This window comes from Elaeis guineensis, chromosome 7, assembly GCF_000442705.2.
Source record: "Elaeis guineensis isolate ETL-2024a chromosome 7, EG11, whole genome shotgun sequence".
Classification (NCBI taxonomy): Eukaryota; Viridiplantae; Streptophyta; class Magnoliopsida; order Arecales; family Arecaceae; genus Elaeis; species Elaeis guineensis.
In genome coordinates, this window is record NC_025999.2 from 15576301 (window position 1) to 15600466 (window position 24166).

General features: G+C 39.2%; 1 pseudogene; it reads right to left on the bottom strand.

Moving 5' to 3' along the window:
- Positions 1–24166, bottom strand: part of LOC140859290 (putative receptor protein kinase ZmPK1) — a 63870-nt pseudogene that overhangs the window by 3344 nt on the left and 36360 nt on the right.

Consider the following 24166-nt stretch of genomic DNA (forward strand, 5'->3'; position numbering starts at 1 on the left):
ATCAAATGGGTGAGGAGAAGGAGGGTTATTAGAGGATGAAAAAAGATTTTTGGCGGAGAGAAATCCCGATTTGGAGAAGAATGGTGGAAGCTAGGGCACGCTCCAACCGCTCCAATCTAGGGAGAAAAAATGGAAATAGTGCCTTTCCCAGGGGGCGATTTGAGGTGGAGAGGTGATGGAGAAGGATCTTGGGCTTAAACCTTGGATTTGGAGAGAAGGAAGAGGAGGACTACGGGTTTTGGAGGGAGGAAGACGAAGATAGAGGGGTCGGCTCATGAATGGGGTTTTAAAAAAGAGAGGAATCCGTGGGTTTTGGCCGAAACTACAAGTATGCCATTGGGTCGACCCTAGGGGGTCGACTCATGATTCACAAAATTTCAAAAAAATATGAATAAATTCTGAAAAAATTCAAAATTCTGAGAGAAGAATTTTTGCTCTATGAAAATTGTGAGAATGATAATCTTGAGCTTTTAGGTCCAAGAGAGATGATGAAATTGAGCTCAAAAAATTTTGACATTGATTCCTTGGAATTAGAGAGATATTTAAGCAAATGGATCAAGAATTCCTAGATTTCTCCTAATTTCACAGAATCTATCTTCACTTAGGGCCTTTGTAAAGATATCGGCTAATTAATTTTAGTGCAAACATAGTCAAGAATTATATCTTTGTTTTGAACATGTTCTCTTATAAAATGATGTCTGATTTCAATATGTTTAGACCTTGAATGTTAAATTGGATTTTTAGTAAGATTTATGGCACTAGTGTTATCACATCTTATGGGTGTTTCATTAAGTTTGATACCAAAGTCTTCGAGTTGTTGTTTAATCCACAAGATTTGAGCACAAAACTTCCGGCTGTAATGTATTCGGCCTCAGTCGTAGACAGTGCTACCGAATTTTTTTTTGCTAAACCAGGAGATTAGGTTAACTCCAAAAAATTGGCAAGTTTCACTAGTGCTTTTTCTTCTAATCTACATCCAGCAAAATCAGCATCTGAATATCCTAAAAATCAATTATGAGTCCTTAGAGTACATAATCCTAGAGTTTGAGTACCATTTAAATATCTAAGGATTCTTTTAACAGCATTCAAGTGAGATTCTTTAGAATTAGATTGAAATCTAGCACACAGACAAACACTAAACATAATATCAGGCCTACTTGCAGTCAAATATAATAGAGAGCCAATTATACCTCTATAATATTTTAGTCTACACATTTACCTTCTTCATCCTTGTCAAGCTTACATGAAGGGCTCATAGGTGTGCCAATTGCTTTGGAGTTCTCCATTCCAAATCTTTTGAGTAATTCCTTGTGTATTGCTTTGGGTGATGGAGATTCCTTCCTTTGTTTGTTTTATTTGGAGTTCGAGGAAGAATGTAAGTTCTCCCATCATGCTCATCTCGAACTCCCCCTGCATAAGCTTAGCAAAGTCTTGACAAAGAGATTCATTAGTAGACCCAAAAATAATGTCATCAACATATATTTGTATAATTAACATATCATTTTGATTTCTTTTAATGAAAGGGTTGTGTCTACATTACCTCTTGAAAAACCATTATTTAGTAAAAATTTGCTTAGCCTATCATACCAAGCCCTAGGTGCTTGTTTCAAACCATATAGAGCTTTATTTAATTTAAAAACATGATTAGGAAAAGCATGATTTTCAAAACCTGGGGGTTGTTCTACATAGACTTCTTCAGCAATATATCCATTCAAAAATATACTTTTGACATCTATTTGAAATAATTTAAATTTCATAAAGCAAGCATATGCAAGTAGAAGTCTAATGGCCTCTAATCTAGCAACAGGTGCAAAGGTCTCATCAAAATCAATTCCTTCTTCTTCATTATAACCTTTAGCAACCAATCTTGCTTTATTTCTTATTACATTTCTATGTTCATCTAATTTGTTCTAAAGACCCATTTTGTGCCAATTATTGAATAATTTTTAGGTCTTGATACTAAAGTCCATACATTATTTCTTTCAAATTGATTAAGTTCCTCTTGCATTGCATTAATCCAATTATAATCATTTTCAGCTTCTTCAATAATTTTTGGTTCAAGATGAGAGACAAAAGCACAATGATTAAATACATCTTTAAGTGAAGAAAAGTTTTTACCCCATGCATAGGATCACCAATAATTAGCTCCTTAGGGTGATTGTGAACATACCTCCATTCTTTGGGTAGGTCATTTATACCTTGAGGTTGTTCTTGATGTTCTTCACCTCCTTCATCCTGTTTGTCTTCATGTTTCTCATCATCTTGAATATTGAATCTTTCAGAGTGATCTCCTTCATTCCTTCTATAAGAGGATCTGCATCATCAACACCTTCATTCTTCTTGAAGGAAGATCGTTAGATTCATCAAAGACAACATGTATCGACTCCTCTACTACTAAAGTTCTTTTGTTAAAAACTCTAAAAGCTTTACTAGTGGAGGAGTAACCAAGAAAGATTGCTTCATCTGATTTTGCATCAAATTTTTCAAGTCTTTCTTTACCATTATTTAATACAAAACATCGACAACCAAAAACATGAAAATATGCAATATTAGGTTTTCTTTCTTTCCAAAGCTCATAGGGGGTTTTCTTTAAAATTTGTCTAATCAAAGCATGATTTAAAATGTAACATGCTGTGTTAATAGCTTCCGCCCAAAAGTATCTTAGAAGGTTGCTTTCACATAGCATGGTACGGGCCATTTCTTCTAGGATTCTATTTTTTCTTTCTACTATCCCATTTTTTGGGGTGTCCTAGGTGCAGAGAAGTTATGGCCAATTCCTTTTTCATCACAAAATTTTTCAAAGTCTTGATTTTTAAATTCAGTTCCATGATCACTTCAAATATTTTGAATTGAAAATTCTTTCTCATTAGTGACTTTTCGGTAAAATTTAGTGAAAACTTGAAAAGTTTCATCTTTGTGTGCCAAAAAGAAAACCCAAGTAAAATGAGAGTAATCATCTATAATTATAAAACCATATCGTTTTCCTCCTAGACTAGTAGTTCTAGTAGGTCCAAATAAGTCCATATGCAAAAGCTCTAAAGGTCTAGAGGTTGAAGCAATATTTTTGGATTTAAATGAAACTCTTGTTTGTTTACCTAGTTGGCATGCATCACAAATTCTATCCTTTTCAAAGTTCAATTTTGGCAAACCAAGAACTAATTCTTTCTTAATTAATTTTGAAAGTGAATGCATGCTAATATGTGCAAGCCTACGATGCCAAAGCCAACTAGTCTCATTAATTTTAGCATTCAAGGATATTAGGCATTGCATATTTATTTTGGATAGATCATTTAAATCTACCATATAAACATTACCATGTCTATGTCTAATAAATTTAATGCCATCATTAATAGGACTAGTTACAATACAAACAGAAGATTCAAAAACAACTTTATATCCTTTATCACAAAATTGACTAATGCTTAGTAAATTATGCTTTAAACCATCTACTAACAAAATATTTTCAATGTATTTGGAGGGAGTGATACCAATGTTACCTATACCGATGATCTTTCCTTTGCCATTGTCTCCAAAGGTGACCATCCCTCCATTCTTAGCATCAAGAGTGATGAATTGGGATTCATCACCAGTCATGTGTCTCGAGCATCCGCTGTCAAGATACCATTTTCTGTTTCCTCCTTGGGATGCTAGATACACCTGCAAGCAAAAGTCAAATTTTTGTCTTAGGTACCCAAGCTTTCTTGGGTCCTTTTTGGTTAGTCATAATGGTTCCTTTTGGAACCCATATTTTCTTTATATTTGAGTTTGCAGATTTGTTAGAGAAGCAAGTGTATGACTTATGTCCTACTCTACCACATTTGAAGCAAGTAATATTAGAAGACTTGTTACTTAAAGAGTTTACATAGATATTTTTCAGATACTTTTATTTCTTCAAGGGGTTATAGCCAAGTCCACCCTTATCATACACGGCCTTTTGATTTTCAAAAATTATATTAAGTTTATTTGAACTCAAGGTGAATTTTTTAACTAATGATTTTAACTTGGCAATTTCATTCTTTAAACTTTGATTTTCTTGAAGCAGGATGGATTTTTCAATTGAAATGCTTTCATTTTGTTTCAAAAAGGATTGATTTTTTGATTTTAGATCTTTGTTCTTTATCCCTAGTTTCTTTAGTTCATCAACTAAATCACAAAAAGCTTCATGAAGTTCTTCAAATGTAAAGTCACTAGGAGTTTCGAAAATTATCTCATTTTCATGTGCCATAAGGCACAGGTTGGCTTGTTTAGTCGAGTCTTCCTCTTCAGAGCTTGAGTCATCACTCGCACTCCAAGTGGCCATCATGGCCTTCTTCTTGTACTTCTTGGGATCCTTCTTCAGTTATGGGCATTCGGACTTGAAGTGTCTTGATTTCTTGCATTCATAGCAGATAAGGAGTTGGTCTTTTTCTTTTTCTTTGCTCTGTTTTCCTTTTGTGAATGGCCTCTTCCTCATCCCTTGTTTTCTTTTTCTCAAAAATTTCTTGAATCTTCGGGTAATGAGTGTCATCTCTTCATCTTGCTCTTCATCTTCAGTGTCATCAATTTCTTCATCTGGTGGAGCTGTGGATTTGAGGATGATTGTTTTCTTCTTTTTGACTTCTTCCTCTTGATGTTGTTTCATGCTCAGCTCATGTGTCATCAATGATCCAAGAAGCTCTTCCAAAGGTAGAATGTTCAAGTCCTTGGCTTCTTGGATGGCGGTCACTTTGGCTTCCCAAGTTCTTGGTAAGGACCTGAGAATCTTTCTTACAAGCTCACTGTTAGTATAGGACTTATCAAGATTCTTTAAACCATTTATAATATCAGTAAAGCGAGTAAACATTTCAGTTATGGACTCATCATGCTCCATTTTAAACAATTCATATTTATGCACAAGCATGTTAATTTTAGACTCCTTTACTTGATTGGTTCCTTCATGGGTTACTTCTAACCTATCCCATATTTCTTTAGCAGACGAGCAAGTAGAAATATGATTAAATTCGTTAGCATCAATAGCACAATAAAGAACATTCATAGCTTTAGTATTTAATTGGGCCATTTTCTTATCAACCTCATCCCATTCTTTCTCGGGTTTGACTGATTCCACACCATCTATAATTTTAGTGGGTGTGTGAGGATCGTTCACTATGATACTCCACATATCATAGTCGAGTGCTTGAATGAATATTTTCATCCGAGCTTTCCAATAGGTGTAATTAGACCCATTGAAAAGTGAAGGTCGGTTAGTGGATTGCCCCTCGGCTAGAGAAGTGCCGACTTGAGTTGCCATAGATCTTTGGGTCTTTGATTGTTTAGATCAAAGTAGGGCTAGAGCACCGGGCTCTGATACCACTTGTTGCCCAGCTATGCAACCCAAGAGGGGAGGGTGAATTGGGTTTCTAAAAATTTTAAGCTTAACTTATGACTTATGAAAAATATTTGATAATAGCTAAATAAATAGGGAGAGTAAAATTAATTCAATACTAATGGCTAAAAGCAAGAATGCAAGAAAATAATGAAGAGTTAAAGAAGAGCAATTAGGCATACCATAAACAAACGGATTTATAGTGGTTCGGTGCCAACCTTGCACCTACATCCACTCCCCAAGCTCCTACTTGAGAATTTCAATCCACTAACTTGTATTCAATACGAATACAAACATCGAAAACTCCGACTCTAGCTATCCCAAGCTAGTCCACTTATTTTTCGAGTACAAGCCAATCCAATACACTTCGATTCAAGATTCGGATCAACCTTCCCTTATTTTGGAACCCTTCCAAAACAAAAACAATAACTCAAACAAAGTATAACAATGAATAGCACAAGTACAAAGAAAGCTCCTTTAATGAGCGTATGATGCTTTAAATACACTTTACTCAAAGGGAAGAAGACTCTTTTTGATTTCCTCAAGGTGGTTGGAGACTTGAATGTGCACTTGAGGAGTTGGTGAGCTTGGATTAAAGGCTTCTTGAATGCTTTGAGTGAGCTCTTGCTTAGGACTGAAAAGTTTGCTTGAAATCCCTTTTTCAAAATCTCTCTTCTTTATTTTTTTTTGATTCCCACCTATTTATCCCTTTTATAGCTTCAAGAAATAGTAGAAAATATTCTAGACTAAAATAGAGCCATTAGACCACATTAAATGAGCATTAAAAGCACTTAAAACGGGTTAAAAACTAGCCATTGCGGAACAATCCCGTCACAGGGGTCGACTCATGGGTCGACTCATGCCTGGGGGTCGACTCATGGGTCGACCTCTGTGGAAGAACATCAGAGAATTAAACGAGATACAAGGTTCTGTAAAATTGGCTTAAAACCCGCAGAGGTCGACTCATGGGTCGACTCATGCCTTGGGGGTCGACTCACAGGGTGTGCCAAGTTTGTGCCAGCCAAGAATTTCAGCGTGCCAATCATCTCATGTGCCATGAGTCGACTCATGGGTCGACTCATATTTTTCAAACAAGCATATCTTTCAAAATATAAGTCCAAAAATAATGAAATTTTTACTCATGGATCACATATCTTTTGTTCTATCACTTGATGCTTTCAAATCAAGGTTTGATAAAATTATAATTTTGCCCCTGAAGAGCAATAAGTCTTTTTCAGATGAAAATCATTAGTACCCCTTCAAATGCTTTGTAATCATCAAAATCAATCCAAGGAGCAACAAGGAAGATAAACTAGTATCCATACACCATTGATCTCCATGGACTCCATCTCAAATTTCATGATCTCAAGCTATTTCTGGGAGTTAGACCTTTGCATGATCTCCATATAAGTGATCAGATCCTCATTGTTCTCATCAAATTCGATGGGGTCATCATCTCGAATCAGAAAATCATAGTATCTGTCTGACTGATGTGATACTCCATCGGATCTCCTTAATGGCACCTCTACTAGCTCCAGATTCGATTCACTAATCAAATCTAATTCTATGTGTATCGGTCCTTCCACCTCATGAACTATATCAAGTTCAATTTTACAAGCATTAGCTCCTTCATCAAGGAACTCCTTTTCTAAAAAGACTGTCCAGCTGCTGACAAATACCTTTTATTCTGCAGTGAGTTAGAAGTAGTAGCCTTTAGTTTTTTTTTAAGTACCCTAAGAATAAGTATCTATCAGACTCTGATCCAAGTTTATCTATTTTTAAATGCTTGACATAAGTTGGATACCTCCAGACCCTAAGGTGTGAGAGCACCAGCTTACACCCAGTCCATATCTCATATGGAGTTTTATTGATAGACTTGCTGGGCATCTTATTCAAAATGTAGCAGGCAGTTTCTAAAGCATATCCTCAGAAGAAGATTGGCAGACTTGCAAAGCCCATCATGGATCGGACTATGTCTAACAAGGTTCAATTTTTTCTCTCCGACATCCCGTTATGTTGTGGTGTTCTAGGAGGGATCCACTGTAAGAGAATTCCATTCTCTTTTAGATATGTTAGGAATTCACTAATGAGGTATTCACCTCCTCAATCTGACTGAAGGATCTTAATACTCTTCCCAGTTTGTTTCTCTACTTCAGTACGGAATCGTTTGAACATTTCAAATAATTCTGACTTATGCTTCATAAGATAGACATACCCAAATCTCGATAGGTCATCTGCAAACATAATGAAGTAGTAGTATCCTCCTCTGGCACTTATATTTATAGGCCCGCATACATCAATAGGTATTAGACCTAGGATATCATTGGCTTTTTCACCTTTTTTCTTAAAAGGTGACTTAGTCATCTTACCAAATAGACAAGACTTATAGGTAGGCAATGATTCATAATCATCTATCTCATAGATACGTTCCTTGATCAACCTGTCAATTCTATTCTTGTTCACATGACCAAGCCTACAATATCAAGATTAGGATTCACTGACATTATCTAATTTAGGATATTTATTGGGTGTGTACATTACACTAACAGACCGTGATATTATGTATATATCATATTTTAATTGTTCACGCATAATTGTAGTATCATTCATAATGATATCACAAAAATCATCTTTTATTATAAATTTGTAACCAAGTTTGGCCAAAAAACCTACAGAGATGACATTCATCAAAAAGGAGGGACAATAATGATAATCATTTAACATGACACTACTGGACTCGAAGATAAGTTGTAAAGTTTCCAAGATCAGAACTGGAACAAGACTTCTATCTCCAACGTTAAGGAATCGCTCGCCCTCTCAAAACTTTCTACTTACCTGCAGTCTCTGCAATTAATTACATATATTAATAGGACTTCCGGTATCCAATATCCAGATAGCAATATCACAAATAGAAAAATTACAAAGTGTTATCATATAAGTACCTTGTGAAATAACTGCTTGCTTCTTTCTCTTATTTTTAGACCTGTTTGGATCAAGGGTGACTATATAAATAGGATAATTTCTTTTTCAATGACTCAGCTTCTTGCAGAATAAGCAATCTATCTAGCTCTTATCAACTTTTGATGGTTTTTTTCTGCTTAGGATCAGCAGCACGAAATTTCTACGCCTTTTTCTTTTTTTTCTCTCATAGAAGATCGACGTCCTGCAGATGAACCTCCCACTAAATTCACTAGCTTCTTCTGGAGCTAGTGATCCTTCTCAAAAGTCTGTAGTAATCCTAGCAAACCATGATAGTTTACTGTAGGCTTCGTCATTCTATAATGATTGAGAAAGAATAGGTAGGATTTCGGTAGCGAATTGAGGATAGCATCCTTGTCTAACTATTCATGCAATGAAAAGTCAAGTTTTTTAAGGAATTCAATCTGCTCAATCATGTATAATACATGATCGATGATTGAAGCCCTCTCTCGCACACAGGCATTGAACACTGCACAAGAGGTTTTATATCTCTCCACATCTTTGGGGGTACCGAAGGACTCATTCAATATTTGAATGATCTCCTCTGACTGTACATCCTCGAACTTATGACTAAGTTCATTATTCATGGCTGCCCTCATCACGTAATGCACAGTTGTGCGATCATTGAGCCACTTCATATAAGTGTCTCTCACGGCATGAGGAGCATTGGCTATAGATTCTTCAGATGCCTGATCCATAAGAACGTACAAAATCCTCTCATGCTCCAAGACGATCTTCAACTTTTGATACCAGCTATCGAAGTTGGATCTAGTGAGCTTGTCACTATCCAACAGCATACGAAGAGATAGTGTGTTGGCCATAACTGAAAAAAAAAATATTAGCCTATTAGTATATGAATTATTTTTGATCATGAACATATGGACTTTAGTCTAAAGGTCCTCCCATTATTTTTATGAATTGGTAGTCTCTACCTCCAACTCGAGAAATTATAGTGGGTTCTAGAATCCACACGACTGTATTTGGATCCGAGTGTGGCTCGGCCAACCTTAGTGCATCTATGGGTAGGTTCATCACTAACTATATCTCCAAATAACTTTTAGTAATAAGTTTTGCCCTAGACTTCCCTTCAGCAGGCATGTGGCATCTCCACAGAAAATTTTAGTTAGGTCCAACCATTAACTTGACATACCAAGTGCATCCAACAAACAAATATCTAGGCCCGAGTGTAGCTCGGCCAACCTAAGCATTGATCTGAAGGTACATCATGATGGTCATATGATGAATGATAATTCTACTATGTAATAGACACCAGGCATGTGGCACCTCCAATGCCTATTTGAAATATTAGACTCATTATCACGTACCTTAATGGGAGGTAATGATCTAGTTATCTCATAACTTTATCACTTTATGGACCTAATAATTTAGAGAATTTGATTTTATTGATCTGAGAATAAGAGAAGAAGTCGACCTGCAAGCTACAAATCCTCCCACTGACTTCACCAAGTCATATAAAGGATTAGACACAAGCTGGTCTAAAGATACCTAAATCAATCACACTGATTCACCTTAATAGCATGGGTCTGCACGAATTGACTAGTGATCTAACCAAAATATAATCTACCATATTGGTTAAATAAGTGAGATCAGTGGGAGGGATATGCCCTTAACTCACCGTAGACGCATCTAGATAAATTACTCCCAATTAAAAATTACTTGATCGAATTTGCCAAACTTACTTTATATACCAACTAGTTAATTAGTTTTGATTTGGTTCACTAGAAGATTCGAGCTTAACCATGGAGCCATGATCATGATCCATTTATTAAGATCCAACATATGGACTTGATCAAACTATAACTATTGAGATTGATTTAGAGAAATACTGATCTGATCTAATTCAATACTTGATTAGATTTAATCAATTTCTCTATATGGTCCATATATGTTTCTAACCTTAGGTCTAACCCATTAGAAGGATCTGATTCATGCTAACCTTTTGCCCATCATTTTATGTGGTATCTTAATAATCTTTCAATTCTTAAATCTAGATCATTAAAAACTTAATTCATAATTAAGTGTGTGAAACGTGTGTTTCAGACTGTAGAACTATTCTACAAGAGTTTCAGATGAAGCATATCATATATTTTAATACATTAAAATAAATTTTTATAATATGTGTTGGTGCAGAATTCCGTCGAAGTCGAAGAAGCTGGAGCTGGGATGACCGCGGCCATCACCGGGACCTACAAGGGAAGTCTAAATCGGAGTTGGGGGTGCTCTGGCAAGACCCTTCGATGCTCAAGTCAGTACTCTGCTTCAACAAAAATGGAGTGCTCGAGTAAAAATTTTAGCAGAGTTTTGAGATAGAGTTTTGAGCTTAGAGAAGAACGTATCTGAGGGTCCTTTTTTATAGACAGAGAGCATAACTGATTGACAGTGACATCTGTAACCGCCTGGTAGTGGGCCATTCAGAGCTACACAAAATTTGTTACGGAGAGTAGTGGCGTCAGGGGTCGTTCAGGGCCACGTGGAGTTTGTTACGGAGAGTGGAGTGGTGTCCGTTGTTGCGACTTGCCAGGGAGCAGAATAAGGTAGTGGCCCTTATCGTGGCTTGCCAGAGTGCTCGGATCTATCAGCTGGAGCTCGACTGGGATGTCTGATGGAGCAGAACGGCTCTCTATCTCATCGATCTAGGAGAAGTTCAGATGTCTCCGAGATTGCTGACGAGTCTACTGTTGTCGGATGCCTCGACGCTGAGGCTACAGATGGGAGTTACCTGTTGTAGAAGCTCGGATGGAGACTTTCTGTTGGTGAAGTCTGGTAGGAGTCCGATTGCTAGAGAAGTCCGTCTGAGATTTGCCTGACGTGGAAGCTCATCTAAAGATTATCCATCGGAGAAGTCTGGTTTCATGAAGAATCTGGTGGAGAGTCGGCCAGCGGTGGACTTCGGATGACGTTGGGAAGGTTCGTCCGCTGGAGGAGTCTGGAAATCCTGTGAAAGTCTGGATGGCATTGTGGAAGTCCGACTGATGCCACTGAAGGCTGATGGCTGGGGAGGTTCGGCAGACATCGGGGGCGATCGATCATTGTAGAAATTCGGCTACTGGAGCCTGTCTGTTATAGAAGCTCATCCGAAATCCATCCACTGTGGAAGTTCGGATGGAGTCTGGTTCTCGCAGAAGGCTGAAAGGAGGCCGCTTATTGTAGAAGCTCGGATGAGGATTAGTTGTCGTGGAAGCTCGAAGTAGTGTCCTGGCCGGTGGAGCCTGTCCCGTTGTAGAAGCTCATCCGAAATCCATCCACTATGGAGAAGCTCGGCTGAAGTCTACCTGTAATAGAAGTTCGAAAGAAATTCGTTTACAGTAGAGGCTCGAATGGAATTTGCTTACAGTAGATACCCAGAGTAGACCGCCTGCAGTGGGAGTTCGACTCTCACAGGAGCTCGGTTGAGATCCGGAAGGTGGTCGACCACCGTAGAGACTTGGATGAAGCCTGGTTACTGTAGAAATCTCATTGTCAAAGGAGCTCGAATATTGATGAAGTCCGAAAGAAGTTCAGAGTAGGGTCATCCGCGGTCGGAAGAAGTCCAGAAGGGATTCGAAGGATAGTTGATTACTGTAGAAGGTCGGCTGATAGTGAGGCCCAGAGAGCCTTTGGGATGGCCTGGTAGATGAATACAGAAGCTCATTGTCGGAGAAGTCCGGACGGTCGAGGGGGTTCAGAGAGACGCCACACAAGGTCGGAAGCCAAAAAAGTCCTGGAAGGATCGGTCTTTTACAAACTTCGACTAGGGGTATTTATACCCAACACCAGTCCTCCTACTTTTGAGTTCGAATTTCGAATGAAAAAAGTACAGAAAAATTTTTCACAGCCGAAGTTACCTCCCTCGATTTCTGTACTTAGTCATTTCTAGATATTTTGACGTTCGGCACGCTGGTACTGGAGCTTTTTTGGAAAAGATTTTTTTTTTGGAATTTTTGCTGGAGCACTGCCCTAGGTATAGTGCAATAATGGTTTTACCAGATGTCGGCCACCTTCAGCCGCTTGCCACGGTAAGTAGGCCACGCGGCAGTTATGGACTAGCCAGAGGAGTCCTGCAGTCATTATTGCATCGAACCCCATCGCCTATTTAACCCCGCTTCCCCTCTTCGGGGATCTCACTTTGCATGGGAGTTTCTTCGATCCTTCCTTCTTTCTGAGAGTTTCATTCTTCCTCAGTATCCTTCTTGGCCTTAGGCGTCCTTCGAGTCATCCTCATCTCTGTATCTCTGCATCCCTTAGACCAGCCTAGGTTAGCTCCAGAACTTTCTCTGCTTCCACGGCTCTGTTTATAGACTGTGCCGATCTTCCTTCGTTGTAGATATGGGCGCGGATGCGGCTCGGATGTTAGCCAAGAGTCTCAAAGCCCACAAGAGGGAAGGTGCTGCAACTTTTGGGTCGGCGAAGAAGGTAAAGGTAGAAGAGATAGATCCGACCGTGTTTTGCCTTGATCATCCAGAGCCTGCGCTTATGGCACATCTTCGGCCGTGAGTGCTTCTCGGTGTGCATCATTGTGAGGGAAAACCTGACCTCAGAAAGAAGGTCATGCCCGCCGTCTTTGTGAGGTAGCGGAAGCCATGGCGTAGAAAAGATGGCGTCTACATATACTTTGAAGATAATGCTGGAGTAATTATTAATCCGAAAGGGGGGCTGGAAGAAGAAGTCAGGTACTTAAAGTAATCCTCGACGATGGCTGGAACTGAGAGTTCGAAGTCTGATGAAATTGAGCTTCCTTAGAGCTTTTTTTTTCTTCTCTCTTTTTTTTTTTTTTTGCCTTCAGAGGCTTTGTAATGCGCACTTTGCCAATGAATGAAAAGAAAATTTTCTGTTACCTTGTCCCTTCTTGCATTAAGTGGTCATTTATCGAACTTCTTTTGTCTTCTGTTCTATTCGACGTCGGCGTTGTTTGAAGGCTCCCGGTCGTCGCCGTGTCGATTTGCCTTTTTTGTTCATGACCGTAGATCTTTTCGAGGCCATTTGAGTTTGACGCTTCCTCCCGATGCTCAAGCTTGGGGATCCAAACTTCTCATTACTTTGAGGAAGTCAATTTCTCCTCGGCCTATGTCGAGTTCTCTCTTAGCGACTGAGGGTTTTTGATAGGAGTATCCTTCCTCGTTGGGACGAGATCCCTTATGTCTTTAATGTAGTTTGTTTTTTATTTATCGCTGGTGCAGTTCGTTGCTTTCCCTTTTCATCTCCCTCTTTTTTTTTGTGTTCGAGTGAGGGTTTTTCTTCTACTCTTAACAAGGTCGTGAGAGCGTAGAGGAGCCATTGAGGAGGCTTTCCTCTCCGTCCGGTCTTGATCGACTAGGTCTTTGTTTGTATCAGGACGAGGTTCTCCCCTTATTCCTGACAGTCAATTTCAGCTCATGTTAGGATGAGGTTCTCCTTCTGTTCCTAACAGGGCTGTGGGGGCACGTAAGGGCCGTTGTGAGGGCCTCTACCCCCATCCGGTCTTTAAGTAATCGAGCCTTCGACTTTGCTCATGTTAGGATGAGGTTCTCCTCCTGTTCCTAACAAGGCTGTGGGGGCACATAAGGGCCGTTGCAAAGGCCTCTCCCCCCATCCGATCTTTAAGAAATCGGACCTTTGACTTTGCTCATGTTAGGACGAGATTCTCCTCCTGTTCCTAACAAGGCTGTGGGGGCACACAAGGGCCGTTGCAAGGACCTCTCCCCCCATCCGGTCTTCAAGAAATCGGGCCTTCAACTTTGCTCATGTTAGGATGAGGTTCTCCTCCTGTTCCTAACAAGGCTGTGGGGGCACATAAGGGCCGTTGCAAGGGCCTCTCCCCCCATTCGGTCTTTAAGAAACTGGGCCTTCGACTTTGCTCATGTTAGGACGAGGTTCTCCTCCTGTTCCTAACAAGGCTGTGGGGACACATAAGGGCTGTTGCAAGGGCCTCTTCCTCCATCCGATCTTTAAGAAATTGGGCCTTCTACTTTGCTCGTGTTAGGATGAGGTTCTCCTCCTATTCCTAACGTGCTTAATTTTGTTTGTATGGGAGAGTTACTTCCTGTCGTTATAAGCTTATGCCAAAAGAAAAAATATGCAAATATGAAAGAAATTTTTATTTAGGGCAAAGTTGTTGGTAATACATTCGTAAATTTTTCGAATCCTATAGCCGTAGAAGGTCTGCTCCTCGTCGGGGTCCTCCTGAGATGGAGTTGATAATCCCAATCGGAGGCCGATCTTCAGGCTGCTCCTCCCTCCTTGGCGGCTCCGACTGCGGCAGGGCCCTAGGCCGATCTTTCCTACCTTCAGGTCGGCGTCGGATGAATCTGTCGAGCCGACCTCGTCTGATGAGCTCCTCGATCTTATCTCGGAGCTGAATACACTCCTCCGTGTCGTGGCCATGGTCACGATGATAGAGGCAGAATTTGTTTGGGTTGCACTTTCCAGGGTGCAAGCGCATCCTTTCCGACCTTGGCAGCTGCTCTCTAACCTCCATCAGCACTTGAGTTTTCGATGCGTTGAGAGGGGCGTAGCTGTGGAATCTTTCGAGGGGAGAGCTCTGTCGAACTCTGTGGTCCAGGCTTCTCTGCTTACGAGCTTGGGGAGGAGTTCGGACATGCCTGTGTCCGGGAGGAGTTCGAGAATGCGGTCGAGCTTCACTCGACCCTTTTTCAACTGCGGGCTTGCTGGAGCATCCTGCCTGCCACTCCTTCGTGGTCTCCTCGTCCTTCATCTTGAAGGCTTCTTCTGCTCGGGCATATCCTTCGGCCTAAGCCAGCAAATCAACAAAGTCCCTGGGATACTTCTTTTCCAGGAAAAATAGAAGATCGTTCTTTTGAAGACCGCCCTTCAGGGTGGCCATCGCGACCGATTGGTCCAAGTTTCGAACCTCCAATGCGGCAACGTTGAAATGGTTGACGTAAGCTCGGATGGATTCCCCCTTTTTCTGCTTGATGTTGATGAGGGACTCTGAACCTCTCCGAAGATGCCGGCTGCTAACAAAATAAGCCGCAAACTGATGGCTCATCTGATCAAAGGAAAAGATGGTACCCGACTTCAGCATCGAGTACCAATTCCTTGCTGCTCCCTTTAGAGTGGATGGGAAAGCTCGGCACAGGATGGCGTCTGGTGCGCCATGGAGCAGCATCATTATCCGGAAGGCCTTCAGGTGGTCAACCGAATCCGAGGTCCCGTCGTAACTTTCGAATTGGGAGAGCTTGAAGTTTGGCAGGATTGATTCCTGCGTGATCATTTGAGAGAAAGGAGGGTCAGTACATATGTCCTCACCATAAGCAGGGAGAGCATGGCGGAGCTCTTCGATCCGCCGGTTCATCTCCTGGAGCCTTTGATCCAGGAGGTCCTCTCGACTGCGAGTCTCGAGGGTCTTCTGGCAAAATGGAGGTAGGGATCCTCCGAGAGTGGAATCGTGATCAGACCGAGGGCTCTCCACCCTCGGATTCTCCTTTCCGGGGAAGACAGGGCGACTGGCCCAAGTGGCCCGCCCTACTGCCGAGTTTTGAAACTCCGACGATGCTCTTTCCAACCGCACTGACGCCTGTGGCTATTGCTGCTGCTGCTGCATGGCCTGCACTACTTCGGTGAGGCCTCTGACCTGCTGAACCAGTAGGTCGAACTGCTCCATGCCGACCGCCGTTGCTGGAGGAGGAGGAGCCTGGGAAATTGGAGGCGAGGTCGGAGCTTGAGATCTGGCCGTGGAGGCTGTGGATCGCCTGGTGGATGCCTTTCGGGGAGGCATCAGGTGGAGATCTAGTAGGAGAAGGAGAAGAGGATGTTGGAGAAGATGATCGGAGACAGTCCCGTTGAGCACTCCTTTAAGAACAAGGGTACTACGAAGACACAGTCCCTTCCTCTAGCGCCAATTCTGTTGGTGCAGAATTTTGCCGAAGTCGGAGAAGCTGGAGCTGGGATGACCGCGGTCGCCGTCGGGACCTACAAGGGAAGTCTAAATCGGAGTTGGGGGTGCTCCGGCAAGACCCTCCGATGCTCAAGTCAGTACTCTGCTTCAACAGAAATGGAGTGCTTGAGTGGAAATTTAGCAGAGTTTCGAGATAGAGTTTTGAGCTTAGAGAAGAACATATCTGAGGGTCCCTTTTTATAGATGGAGAGCATAACTGATTGACAACAACGTCTATAACCGCCTGGTAGTGGGCCGTTCAGAGCTGCACAAAATTTGTTACGGAGAGTAGTGGCGTCAGGGGCCGTTCAGGGTCACGTGGAGTTTGTTACGGAGAGTGGAGTGGTGTCCGTTGTCGCGACTTGCTAGGGAGCAGAATAAGGTAGTGGCTCTTGTCGTGGCTTGCCAGAGAGTTTGGATCTGTCGGCTGGAGCTCGACTGGGATGTTTGATGGAGCGGAACGGCTCTCTATCTCATCGATCTAGGAGAAGCTCGGATGTCTCTGAGGTTGCTGACGAGTCTACTGTTATCGGATGCCTCGGCACTGAGGCTACAGGCGGGAGTTACCTGTTGTAGAAGCTCGGATGGAGACTTTCTATTGGTGAAGTCCGGTAGGAGTCTGATTGCTAGAGAAGTCCGTCTGGGATTTGCCTGACGTGGAAGCTCGTCTGAAGATTATCCGTCGGAGAAGTCCTGTTTCATGAAGAATCTGGTGGAGGGTCGGCTGGCGATGGACTTCGGATGGCGTTAGGGAGGTTCGTCCGCTGGAGGAGTCTGAGGATCCTGTGGAAGTCTGGATGGCATTGTGGAAGTCCGTGATGCTACTGAAGGCTGATGGCTGGGGAGGTTCAGCAGACATTGGGGGCGATCAGTCATTGTAGAAATCTGGCTACTGGAGCCCGTCTGTTGTAGAAGCTCGTCCGAAATCCACCCGCTGTGGAAGTTCGGATGGAGTCCGATTCTTGCAGAAAGCTGAAAGGAGACCACTTATTGTAGAAGCTCAGATGAGGATCAGTTGTCGTAGAAGCTCGGAGTAGTGTCCTGGCCGGTGGAGCCTGTCTCGTTGTAGAAGCTCGTTCGGAATCCACCCGCTATGGAGAAGCTCGACTGAAGTCTACCTATAATAGAAGTTCGGAAGAAATTCGTTTACAGTAGAGGCTCAAATGAAATTCGCTTACAGTAGATACCCAGAGTAGACCGCCTGCAGTGGGAGTTCGGCTCTCGCAGAAGCTCGATTGGGATCCGAAAGGTGGTCGACCACCGTAGAGACTTGGATGGAGCCTGGTTACTGTAGAAATCTTATTGTCAGAGGAGCTCGGATATTGACGAAGTCCGGAAGAAGTTCAGAGTAGGGTCATCCGCGGCCGGAAGAAGTCCAGAAGGGATTCGAAGGATAGTTGATTACTGTAGAAGGTCGGCTGATAGTGAGGCCCAGAGAGCCTTTGGGGCGGCCCGGTAGATGAATACAGAAGCTCATTGTCAGAGAAGTTTGGACGGTCGAGGGGGTTCAGAGAGACGCCACACAAGGTCGAAAGCCGGAAAAGTCCTGGAAGGATCAATCTTTTACAAACTTCAGCTGAAGGTATTTTATACCCAACAATATGTTTAACAATTAAACATACATAGGTATGATATCTAAACTTCATACATATATCTCATGTGTCATAACAACCTTTAGATCAATACCAATTACATCATATATAACATGCAATTTTGATATAAAATAACTTTATATCTAAATTTTATCCAATTGTAATGAATCATAAATCACTTTAGATCTAATCTAAATATATTTATGATCAAAATAATACATAAAAATTTATTCACTTTTTTTCATCATAAAATCGGATCACAATGATACCCCTACACGTCATAAGAGAATCCATCGAATAGACAAAAGAGAGATTAATCTCTTCAATCTTCTATGACCGGATGATCTGGTGATCTCATCAATCTGAGTATTAGACTACTATGATCTAAAATCTAATTTTATATATAATTACATCAACATGTAATTATTGACAAAACTATTTTATATCATAAATATATCTTTGATCTTATCAATTAGATTCTTCATCTAATCTAATTAGATTTAATGTATCATATATATTATATCAGATCTGAAATATATCTTATACTAATTATAAAATATCAATTTCAGATTTGATACCATATAAAAAATTAATTAGATGCAAATATGAATGCATAAGAAATAAATTTCTAGTAAAATCTGTTTTCACGCAGTACTGAATTTTGATAGGATTCAGATCTAAATATCCATCAAAATAGATTCAATTCAAATTTAAAATAAATCTCACTTTATAAAAATAATAATAATATTAAAATTCTATTAAAATAAATTTAAAATAAATTTTAATTCATATTGTTATTTCATCAGAAATTCAGTAACAACAGAATTCTGTTATAACAAACTTATAACAATCTCAATCAACATTGATTAGGCATCTCTAATCCGATCAAAATCAAATCAAAAATTTTATATAAATAGATTTAAATTAAATTTAATCACTCATAAAAAATCTCAATTATATCTTATGTAATTAATTTTAAAAAATTTATTATATATGCATATATTTCAGAGCTGCTCTGATACCATTTGAAGGGAAAAAAACTGTTTCTCCTTGGAAGGTTCAAGTTGCATCTAAAAATTTTTTTATTCATCTATATGATTAAAGATCAAATTCTTACCTAATTAGTAGTAAAATTAAAGATCAAATCTTAAATTATCTGATATAAATCTTCATAAAGGTCTGAATGTGCAGACCCTCTACTTTGCATGTACGTCAGACGTCGAAGGAAAGTAGGATAAACTCCAATCCAATTACCTTCACAACTCAATCAATCGAAGGATGAGATGTGCTGGTGTGACACCTCACATCAGTAGGTGGGATGCCCAATATGGATTCACATCCAAGGGAAGAGGGGCAGCAACAAGAGGAGAGGGCAAGGGGGAAGAAGGGACCTCTCTCTCTTCTCATGCCTCTCTCTCTTTTTCTCTCTCTTCTTGATCTGATTTGTTTGCTATGCATCCATAGATAGACACCCTCTCTATTTATAGATGATTTTTATTATCTAATAAATATAGAAGTTCTAATTTAAATCTGATTTGAATCAGTCTAATACTCATGAAAGAAAGATTTCTACATGAGATAGAATTGCCATCATATATGACAATCAATTTGTACCCACTCCCTCACCCACATGGGATGCCCCAAATGAGAAAAGCTCTAGGTGCTGGTCAGCCCATAATAGAAAAAAAATCCAATGCAAGTAAAAATATTCATATCTCATCAAAAATGGGTCTGATTCAAATCCAATTCAAAGCTAGTTCGAAATAATTTTGAAAGGCTGTCAATCCCAAACTCTTTAGAACTTTTGTACTCAATCTAATTTAGATTTTAGACCCTATTAAGACTAATTAATTTAGATCTAATCTAAAATTAATTAGTACTTAAATTCAATCTTTCATATACTTCATGGATCATAGATCAGAAACAGTTCATCTCTAGGATTGAATCTGAACCTCATGTGTAGTGCTAGCTAGACGTAGTCAACTCTTCAATCCCGTTTGACCCATAACTTAATTCTCAATCAAGTTAGCTTATATATTCAATCAAGTCAAGTACTTTCAAATTGGATATATAAACATAGGTCAATTCCTTCCTACTTTATCTAACTTGTGTGCGTGGCTCCATAGGTTCAAACACTAAGTTGGTAGCACAGGAATCAATTTCTGCACTAATCAAGATATCATCTAGCAATAGTTTCTGACATTCAAATAGATCAAATTATTATAAAAAAATATTTTAGAATCCATACACATGGTTACCGTATAATTTATCCTTTTGATCTTGATACTCTAAGATGGTCTCAGGTTAACTGTCAATCGAGATTGCTTCATCCGCATTGTATTTTAGCCTTTCAATTTCATCTCATGGATTACTCTGGCCAAGGCTTTACTAAATTAAAATATAGCGATACATCAACTCTAATAATCTGGAGGAGTCAATTGTAGGGAAATATATCCCAAAAGCCAATCGTCAGCCTGTTGACGGTTGAGCAACATTGTATTGTAATTAATTTATTAATAAATAAAATATATTTTTAATATTTTCATCATAAGTTTTCATCTTCTAATGAACTCTGTTATTGTGATAAAATCTTTATAACTATTTAGGTTCGATAAAAAGAGAATTTATCGATTAGTCCTTAAAACTGTTCACGACCAAATGATAGACTGTTAATAAGGATGACAGCTTCTATCGAGCATAGGTAGCTGTAGGCCATATGGATTGATTATCCTCTTAAACAAAGAGTGTAGAGATATTGATATGGCATACAGGTGAGATGTAAGAGTACATCATCATTGAACGTGACTAACTCCATAGCATTCTGCTGTCGAGAATGTCTTTGATGGGATATAGGTATAAATGTTCCTTAGACCTGAGATCGCCTCAGTGACTTGCAAGCAACTCACTGTGCTATGGTACTGGACTAACTAAATTTCTAATTCAGTAACAGAAAGCTTTTGGACATAGTTAAGTACTTGCAAAGTCGGAGTATGATCAAGATGGGATTGACCACTCCAAGAGTTGGAGAAAAATGAGTCACTGTATTTTCATTTAGCAAAACCTTGGCCAGGATAATCTATCAAATAGATTTGATATTTTGAAATACAATGTGGACAACCTGATCAGAGTTGACAGTTGAACTCTGAGGTGTCTTATGAGTATTTTGGTCAAGAGGATAAATTATATAGAAACTATATCTGCATGGATTCTAAGGATGTTGTTCTACACATTCGACCTATCTGACCGTCGGGTATCATTGCTAGATAGTCACTTCGATTGGTATAAAAATTTATTTATGTACTACCAACTTAAGTTTGGACCTATGAGATCATACACATTAGAGTTCACGATCCGATCGGATGGTTGATTAACGATTAAGAATCATTCTAGGGTTAAACGATCAATACGATTGACATTTAACCTAGTGCAAGTGTTGCAGGAGGATTGATTAGCAATTCGATTGCTAATTAACTTAATTTAATTAAATCAATAGATTGAGATTAAGTCTAATTGAATATAATTTAATTAAATTTGGTTTAGGCTTGATTGGATCAAATCCAATTGGTTTATTGGATAAGCCAAGTGCAAGAAAAAACTAGTCCTAGTTCAATTAGGACTTAGGTCAACCTAATTTTTAATTCGATTAGAAAATTAAATTAGATTTAAATCTAATTTAATCTGATTAAATTAGGTTTTTAATTGGGTTAAGATCTATTTTAATTGAATTGATTTAGTTTTGATTTGATTTGGTTTGAGAAACCAAATTTGAACAAGTCATAGATTGAACCCTAGTAAGACTAGGATTCCACCTTGCACCACCTTAGCCCCCCACGTCCACTCTCTCTTATTTTGTATGACAAAACCTTCTCTCCCAGACCTTCACATACACCCAAAGCTTTCCATTCTTTCTCTCTTACATGGAATGTGGTTGTGGACCAAGTCAAAGTAGGAATTAGTTTGGATTTCAAATTCTATGAGATAGAATTTTAGGAAACCAAAACTCTTTCCTTATGGCACTGATTTTATCCAAATTTTTTTTGAGATTTTTGTAAGTTTTATGGCACATATTGTACACCCTTTGCTGGTGGTCCATGGTAGAAAAAGAAGGAGGGGGCACCCAAGAGTTGGGTACCCCTTGTTTTGCCCTGTTTGGATTTTTTTGACTAGGTATTTGACCTAGACAAGGATTCTTTATATCTCTTGATTTAAGATGAATTTCTTCTTGAAATTTTTGTGAATTATAGTGTATTGGGAGACCTTTGGAGCATGTAAAAATTAGAAAGAAAGAGTATTGAGGAATGGAGATATAATAGACATAAAACTAAGTGTCTGGGTTAGAGCAAAGAGAAGAAGAAGAGGGTCTTCTTCTAGGGTTGCTGAGTTCACCTCTTTTCTTCCTCCATCTATGAGTTTTCTGAGAGTGTCTCATATTTAAAACTCCTTCTTCTACTTCTCATCTATGGAAGAGTTCAAATCAAAAAGAAAGAGGCATCTGATCGACCATCGAAGAAGGATCAGCATAGTACTAGCATACTGTGCTGATTTCCTGGACCAGGACTTCTGATCGTGATTCGTAGGCTCGTGTGGATGACTCTTAGAGGCCGGATGCATGTGCGGCTTGCAACATTATCCTTAAGCTCGGATCAAAAAAGTTAGAACGTCTAACTTGCAAGGTAATAGATCTGATCTATTATATTTTACATACATTAGATGTAGTATAGAAACATGTTGATATGATCAACATGTAGTTCTTGCTCTTTATATTTTAATTTAAGATTTAATACCATGTAATAATCATGTAATAGGATCTTAGATCTAGAAATTCTCTAATTTTATAAGATAAATTTTGATTTATTTTAGTCTACCACTATTTGACCTTGAAAAAGTTTCAAGATCTAACCCTGAAATCCTAGATCTGGTTCCTTCAATTGGTATCAGAGCCTAGATTATTTATTACATGATTATTTATACATGCTTAGATTATTTTTTAGATTGGATCTAATTTATAATCTGATTGTTAAATCTGAAATTAAAATCTTTAGATCAATCACGAACTGTAGGTTGTCCTGCTGTAAGGTTTATCCCTCACAGTGCAAAGCTTGTCCTAATTCGTGTAGATCTATCTTTAATCATAAATTTATTAGATGTAATCTAGATTAAATTTATAATTTATTAGATTTAAAAAATATTTAAATCTAAAATAAAATCTCTTTATTAATAATTCTTGCACAAAGAACCATTGGCAGTTCTGCTAAAACCAGCTGGACTGGCTCGGTGCTGATTTGAGCCGGCTCTCTCAGGCAGACAGAATTGATGCTCGGGCAAAACGTCATCGAGCCAGCTTGACTTCAATGAAGAGTCAGCTCGACCATCATATATTTGTCTGAAAAATGTACATTTTAAAGTTAAAATTGTTTCAATTACATGAACCTATTTAGATTAGATCTAAAGTAGTTTCATGCTTATTTTACTTGCATTTTGATTATGAATCAAACATGCAACTTGGTTGATAGAACCATATTATAAAAATATTTTACAAATATGAAAATTATTTTTGAAAAATCGAACCCCAACCCTCAGTCCAAAACTTAATTGAGAATTAAGAAGTTGTTTGATTAGGTTCTAAGATTGTGAATTGAAGAATCTAAGACACAAACCATAACACATTGGGTTAATGGGTTAATAGGAATTAAGTCCATTAATTGAGTTAGACCTAAAGTTAGATTAAAGATGAACTTAATTAAAGAATTGATTAAATCTAATCAATTGTTGTCTTAGATTAGGTCAAAGATTCTCTAGATCAATTACAATAGTTATAGTTGGTCAACTCCATATCTTTAACGAGAACCAAATGGACTTGATTCTTGGCTAAGCTGTCTAGCATGAACTGTTAGGTTGATCTAATTGAAATTAATTAAACCAGTTGGTGTCTAAGATAAATCAGATCGATGGTTTTTAATTGACAGCCCACTTATCTGGTCATTTCTGATAGTGTCTAAGGCAAGCTTTGGTAGACCCTCACATCGATCGAACTTATCTGGCCTCTTGGTGAAATTATATTTTGATCAGATCACTTGACTATTCGAGCTGACCCATGTCAGCTAGATAAATCAGTGTCACTGATTTAGGTGCTCCTAGATCAGCCCTTTTAATGGTCTTTCTTAAGCTGACTTGATGAAGCCAGTGGGAGGATCATGATAAGCTGGTTCATCTGACCTCCTCCTCTAATTCAATTAAATCCTCTAAAATTATTAAGTCCTTAAAATAAAATAGTTATGGTGATAACTAGATCAAAGCTTGCCATTAAGTGAATGATAATGGGTCCATCAGTTGGATAATCATTGGAGGTCCAAAGGCCTGGTGCTTATCGGCTGATGG